This window comes from Sinohyriopsis cumingii, chromosome 12 (assembly GCF_028554795.1).
Source record: "Sinohyriopsis cumingii isolate HCF-2022 chromosome 12, ASM2855479v2, whole genome shotgun sequence".
Taxonomy (NCBI): Eukaryota; Metazoa; Mollusca; class Bivalvia; order Unionida; family Unionidae; genus Sinohyriopsis; species Sinohyriopsis cumingii.
This window is the reverse complement of record NC_142972.1, coordinates 44,767,836-44,775,731: the sequence shown is the minus strand read 5'-3', so window position 1 is coordinate 44,775,731 and position 7,896 is coordinate 44,767,836.

Genomic DNA, 7,896 nt, shown 5'->3' with positions numbered 1-7,896 from the left:
CAACGATTGGTCTTTATTTTACGTTTCTATAGATATTAAGATTATTGAACATCGAATAAACCAAGATGTAGAAGATTATATACACGGGGCAAACATAAACACCTCAAAGTAACTTTAATGTGTGATGAAGATTGATGCAACTACACAGAAGTTGATCGTGAATATTTTTTTGTATATTACCCACACCATCTCATCGTTTTGCTTGTAATTCTTTGATTTTATTATTGCAAAACTACAATCAATCAATAAATCAATCAATAGATCAATCAATCAATCAATCAATCGGAGAGCATAAAAGATGACAGGAATATATATATTTATTATGTGCTCATTTTTTCCGCCGTTAACTTTACATTGTCAGAATCGTTCAGTATTACCCGATACTGAACTAGCGCGACAATACACATATAGCATTCACGTGCATAAAGGAACTACTTTCTATTGTAAACAAACAATGGACGCAGACGCCAGCAATTTTGATTTGTGCACAAATCATGTTCACTCGCGTAAGAGGCTCTTTACGTTGTGGTTGTTTAAATACGTTTCTGAATGAACTAAAACAGATGTTTCGTGGACTGCCACATACAACTGCTTTGGCACATTCCGCGTTGATACAATGTTACGGATTTAGGCTAGCTACATTATATAAAAGACGCAATATAAGGTCCTTACAAATAACATACAAGTGACAAGTCATATGCTCTCTTCTTTAGCTGGTGATAAGAATGGCAAAATAAAATATGCTTACGGTTTTACATCCTGAATTTCCTCAAAATGTATTTTCTTAATTCTGAAAATCCGAATTACATGAGCCATGTCATAGGTTTTCAATCTGGATTACACATTTCGAAATTGTGCTGTAATTTCGATGATAAGTGCAATTGCATCATCCTTACTGCACTCAAAATGAAATAAGCATTAAATTCCATAGCGTCTTTTTGATAATTGCAATTGAAAGACTTCATATTTTTCCCACATTATGATTTCAGACATTCAATGACAGAAACAGAAACACATTTGCAGATGTCAACACGCTTCTCCCTAGCTTATTAAATCTCACGTATTTCATGTGGAATCGTCACATACAAATCCAGTCCATAATCACGAAATTTCCTAGAATCGAGAAACATACAAAACTCTGTTCATTCCAGATCAAATGGAAAAGTTGTTGCAATGCACATTCATTCACAATATGACTCCAAATTTCAATTTTAACTAGACACGCCATTTTCTTTCGAACGTTATGTCGAGCGCGCGACTAAGTTCAAATTTATCTGGGCGGAGTTATGTGCGCAGTAATAATGTTGATTTGTGTAATGATGAATATGCGCTTGTGTTTTTAGTTTGGAATGCGGCATACATTCATTTACGTTGTTTCTTGTAGTGCATTGTGTTTATATAATTAAACCTTAGGTAGAATAAAAAATGAGCATATAATAAAACGTTTACTGCATTTGTATGGAAAAATATGAACTCGTTTTGTCGGAAGGATATACTCCCAAGGTCGTGCAGTATTCCATCCCAAAACTCGTTCATATTTTCCCATACAAATGCAGTAACATACATATATATATATATATATATATATATATATATATATATATATATATATATATATATATATATATATATATATATATATATATATATATATATGCATGCATTTATATATTTGCATGTGTTCCATTCACCCATGGTGATTCGATTAACTTTATTCTCTTTTAATCTTGCACCTAAATCAAAGATATCTTTAATGAATTTTGGTTCATACACTGATTCACATATCATTTCACTTTTCTTTGTAAATTTCTCCTGATGCATGAAATATTAAGTTTTTTTTAATATCTTTTATTGAAATTTCGGAAGAACTTGTGCCCAAACATTTTATTTTTCTTCTAAATGCAATTAAACATATTTTTAGAATAAAAGACCTAACAAACGTAGCATATATAATAGCGTGTCAGAGAAGATGACATCCCTTAGAAACAAGAAGTATGGTAAGTAATATGACACTGTGAATACTTTTTCTTTCTTTAAAGATATGACAATAACTGTCGCAAGCACGAGGAGTTAGAAATAGAAAATATCAGGACAAGAATAAAAAAATAACTGAATTGCACCGAATTCACCAGGACGTCACGTCACGTAATGTCAACCATCAGTCGGTCCTTATATTAAACGCTGAAAGGCAGTTAGTGTCAAAATTATGTTCATGCGTTTTTCTGTGTCAGAACAAAGCAAATAACAAGAAGGCGAGAAATAAACACTGGAATTACTTGTCAAGAACAATTCTGCTGGTATGCAGTACTTGTCTCTTCTACTTAAAATTCACGACAGTGAAAGCAACAACTTGCATTCTTACTTCGTCCTTTTTCTGACGGGGAAATTATATTTTTCGCAATGGTGTTATTGACAGAGACATATCTTTTCTTGATGCAACAATTAGAAATAAGTGTGTTCGGAATCTATATACCTCGCGGTATCAGTGTGCATTTGTATAAAATTTGTACTGTCCTCCATATATCCCGAAGCAGCAGTCACCGATATTATATCCGATTCCCAGGTTTGTCCTCCGCCACCAAGTCTAAGTGAACGCTTGGTTCAGGATACGCTTGGTCACATGTTATAGGGTTTAATTAGTTCCGCCTCAGTCATTTTACATTTGTTTTCCTCATTTGTCTAACAGTAATTTAAAGATCCTAAAATTTTCCATTTTGATTTCATTTGTATACAACATCACAAAATGTCGTCATAATGGTATCTGAATACAAAACTAATGTACATTCAATGCATCATATGTAATCTCCAAGACAAAGATGTAAAGACAACACTTGATTTGTAACGTCGAAGTATTTGTAAATTATGTCGGGAGAATGGAATTTCATGTCTGAAAATTTCTCATCATGGGGTAGATTGGACATGACATAAAATAAATAATTAAAAAAAAATCCGATATAACATTAAGGTACGAATCAGTGTTTTTATAGGCATTACCCCACTCCGTTATGTTTTAAAGAATGTTCTACATCACGAGTTTGACCGCAATTGCGTTGGAAAGTATATGCTATTTTAAAAATGAGTCTAGCGGAAAATATAAAGCATAAAGATTGGTATTGGAGTGGAAAAAACCCCAACAAGAATCATAAATAAAATCGTGCTGGCGCAGTTTGATTGTTTCATCAAATACAGTGTCATATAATACATACAGGAATATACGGTTTATTAAGTCATGATGTTTGTTCCCATTCAGCTGAGAGCAGCAAAACTTTGTTACTTTTTAGTCACACCTTGTCGTATAGATATTTGATGTAGCATTTAATCTTTGTTTTTTTTGTGTTTTTTGGCAAGAATTATTGCAAGCGCTTTCTATTGTTCATTGAAGAGTTGATATGTATGCATCATGACAGCTGGACAATTTAATGATAGAAGAAATGAATAAATCTGAACCATGATAATTTACACTTGTAATGAAGACTATATACCAGCTTCCTGGAACGCAAACAAGTCGTCTTTCCGCTTATAACAGATCCGGTCGTGTGTTATTATTTAATATCTTACATGGTTTCATCCAAATGTTTTACTGGCACAGAAGTGGTGGGCAGACCGGATATTAGAAACGTCAGACCGTTGCATGGTGTAACATTGCATCTTAAAATCCAGAAGAAATTTCATATCAAATGTTCAGCTGACGCATAAATCTTTATTTAAATAATTCATTTTTCATGGTGATAAGATGACAAACAATGGACCAAGGCAGTCGTCTGAAAGATAATCCCGCATAAAAAGCACAAAACCATTGCCAAGAAACATAATGTATTAAAATCTTGTAACATGACACTAGATGTCATGAAGTAGACACTTAGATTTTTATCACGTGACTTTATGCATCTGTAGCTGAGAGTAAATACCAAGGCTTGAATATGTTCAGTTTTATGCAAAGTCATACGTTTCATCCAGCACAGATCAACAATGTGGCCGTTGTATTTTACATTAGTGAGAGCAAAAAGGTGATTTCTGTGTTGCCATAATCATAATTTTTCAACCATCCGATGGGTTTTTATCATCGAGATGCACGGAACGTTTGAAGAGGCCTGAAACTCGAGCTATTGGCTCAGACGTAAAAAGGGAACCGTAGACTTTGATCTGTGAGAGGTACAACAACAAATATTTAAATAGAAATTTGGACAGATTATCTTCAAAGAACAAAATCACATCACTTGCTTGAATCGTGCAAAATGCTACGATTAGGCCGTCTTGGTAAGTATAAAGAATGAAACTTAAAAAGTAAATGTTATTGAAGAAACAAGTCCTCTGATTCTCTAAACCTGGTAAATAAAAAAATATTGCAAAGCAAACTCAGTGTGTGCGTGTAATTAAATTATTATATGTGACCCGTGTTTCACAATTTTTTCTGTGTACTACAATAGCCGTGCTTTTACTTTCACTGAATTATCTAGATATACCAAGCTGAGGGAAATATAGCGTTTCCTCTATGTGCCTGTGCGTGTCCAAAATAAACAAGTTTCCTTTTTTTGTGTGACTTTTTCCATAAATATCTAAAACACACGTTTTCTTTTTAGGACTTTTTCTATCATGGATGCAGGCCTTTTCAGTGGAATGTAACGCGTTCGCCATGATGACGGGAACATTGTGTTTGTGTGTGTTATTTGTATGTGTATGTGTGTGTGTGTGTGCGTGTGTGTCTGATCCGTTTAATAGTACACCGCAGACAATTCTGTATTTCGGTATTAGTCTAAATAAATGTAATTATCGCAGAAAGCTTCTAATTTGCGCCTTGAAGTACTAGATTAAACAATTACATAAGAATTTAAATAATCGATGAAAATGACACTTTGACTGTAGTACTTACCTTAACAAATTCCACTGTGTATATTACTGAAAAAGTCATCGTATTGTTAAAACCCAACTGTCCCTTTAATTTCAATTACACTCGCAAATTTATTATAAAATAATGAAAGTTATACATACAGAGGATTTCTAAAACTCGACAAATTATGTCAAAAAGGAAAACAAAACCGTAATGCCCCAATCATCTGAAATAGTCCAGCTGAATATCTTAGTTTCCATTTTTCTTACCTCGTTGATAAATCATCACAACTAGATAAAACATTATTTTCTTATACGCATTATGATCAATTAACTCATTTTCTTAAAAACTGAGGAAAATACACTTATCAGAATATAATTTCCCAAAGAGTCATTGATATATCAACTGGTATTTGCGACTATGTCATACAAATTATTGTTGGGAAGAGGTGGCTTTTATCTGCTGCTTATAAGAAGCTAGTCATAACCTTAATTACAAATTCTAATTAATATATTATTTGGAAGAAGAAGGGAGAAAAAAAAAACTAAATGGGACAAAGAATCATTTAGATCTGTGGTTTCCGAAATACTGGTCGCGTAACTGTACTGGGTTGTAGAAATATCAGGCACTGATTTTACGAAAAAATGTAATCAAAAGATTTACTTGTTGGGTCACGGGGATAAATGATTTTCTTCAAATGGGTTGCGAGAAAAAGTTTCAAAACCATTTACATAGATGTTGGGGTCATGAGTAAGTAGTCTGATCGTCTTCAGGTGGTTCTCTTTTCTGCTTTTCAATTGTTATATAATAAGCACTAATATATTTAGAAAACAGCTTTACCCATTCCATCTGGGCTGAGAAGTGCAGTTTTCTCACCTTTTTTTCATTTAGAAATGTAGATTTTTTGGGGTTAAAATCATATGCAAGTAGAATATTGTTTTATATTCAGTTATTTTGAAGCGTTTCTTCGTTCAGCTGAGGTATAAGCCCGTTCTTTTATGTACTAGTCAGAAAGTTGATCACCTTAATTCCAATTGCTACGACTCTACGGCCTTAAACTAAGTAACAGAACAAGTGAAAACCAACACGTTTTGTAAAATTAAAAAATTAGATGATTTCACTAGAATATGACGTGAATTTTTTTTTTAAACTTACAGTATTGCGAATATGATGACTGGAATTAGTTTGCATGTCTGTTTGAACTGTATATCTTATCAGGATGACTGGAACTAGCTTGCGTGTCTATTTGAACTTTATATCGTATCAGGATGACTGGAACTAGCTTGCGTGTCTATTTGAACTGTATATCTTATCAGGATGACTGGAATTAGCTTGCGTGTCTACTTAAACTGTAAATCTTATCAGGATGACTGGAACTAGCTTGCATGTCTATTTCAACTGTATATCTTATCAGGATGACTGGAATTAGCTTGCATGTCTACTTAAACTGCAAATCTTATCAGGATGACTGGAACTAGCTTGCATGTCTATTTGAACTGTATATCTTATCAGGATGACTGGAATTAGCTTGCATGTCTACTTAAACTGTAAATCTTATCAGGATGTCTGGAACTAGCTTGCGTGTCTATTTGAACTGTATATCTTATCAGGATGACTGGAATTAGCTTGCATGTCTATTTGAACTGTATATCTTATCAGGATGTCTGGAATTAGCTTGCATGTCTATTTGAACTGTATATCTTATCAGGATGACTGGAATTAGCTTGCATGTCTACTTAAACTGTAAATCTTATCAGGATGACTGGAACTAGCTTGCATGTCTATTTGAACTGTATATCTTATCAGGATGACTGGAATTAGCTTGCATGTCTACTTAAACTGTAAATCTTATCAGGATGACTGGAACTAGCTTGCGTGTCTATTTGAACTGTAAATCTTATCAGGATGACTGGAATTAGCTTGCGTGTCTATTTGAACTGTAAATCTTATCAGGATGACTGGAATTAGCTTGCGTGTCTACTTAAACTGTAAATCTTATCAGGATGACTGGAACTAGCTTGCATGTCTATTTGAACTGTATATCTTATCTGAATGACTGGAATTAGCTTGCATGTCTGCTTAAACTGCAAATCTTATCAGGATGACTGGAACTAGCTTGCATGTCTATTTGAACTGTATATCTTATCAGGAAGACTGGAATTAGCTTGCGTGTCTACTTAAACTGTAAATCTTATCAGGATGACTGGAACTAGCTTGCATGTCTAATTGAACTGTATATCTTATCAGGAAGACTGGAATTAGCTTGCATGTCTAATTGAACTGTAAATCTTATCAGGATGACTGGAACTAGCTTACGTGTCTATTTTAACTGTATTCTCATCAACTGAACGCATGCCTTTTTGCATGGGTGGGGATGACAGGAAAATTTATTCGGAAAAAGAGACCCTTCCCTTAGCTTCTGAAAACTTTAAGCAGGTTAGATATTGTTGTAGTTTAACGGTTTTCTGTTTAAAAGGCATTTTAAATCGTCGATAATCTAGCATATACAGTTTTAACTATAAGTTTACGTGGTGTTTCTATTACAACTTGTGTCACTTCGTGTGAAATAGGTGAAAATTATCCCGACATCAGTCGAACGTTTCATCAAAAGACTAACCCCAAAAATCTCTGACGGTTCGCTTTACTTTCATCCTCTGTTGTAAAACTACGCATGTCTGACACGAGACACAAAACAACAATACTATGAGGCGCCATAGCGGACAAAAGCTGGTCCAGTCAGAAACTTGCAGTTGAAATTTCGATGTCGTATGGCGAGAAATCCAATATCACGTGCATGTCCTTAACTTTCCATCTTCTAGATCGAGAGTTTAGATTTTATATGTTGAATTATACAGTGTTGGTTTAAAGTTCTATTTTCCATGTCGACGTTTTACAGTGTATATTTTGAATTACACAGCGGTGGTTGAAATTTCAATATCATATGTCGAGAATCCCTAATTCACACGCTGACTGTAACTGTTTGTGATGAAAGTTCCATTTTATATGGCGAGTATTTAGATTTCATCTTTTGAATTTCACAGTAACGAGAAGCAGCCTCCTTGTTTAAA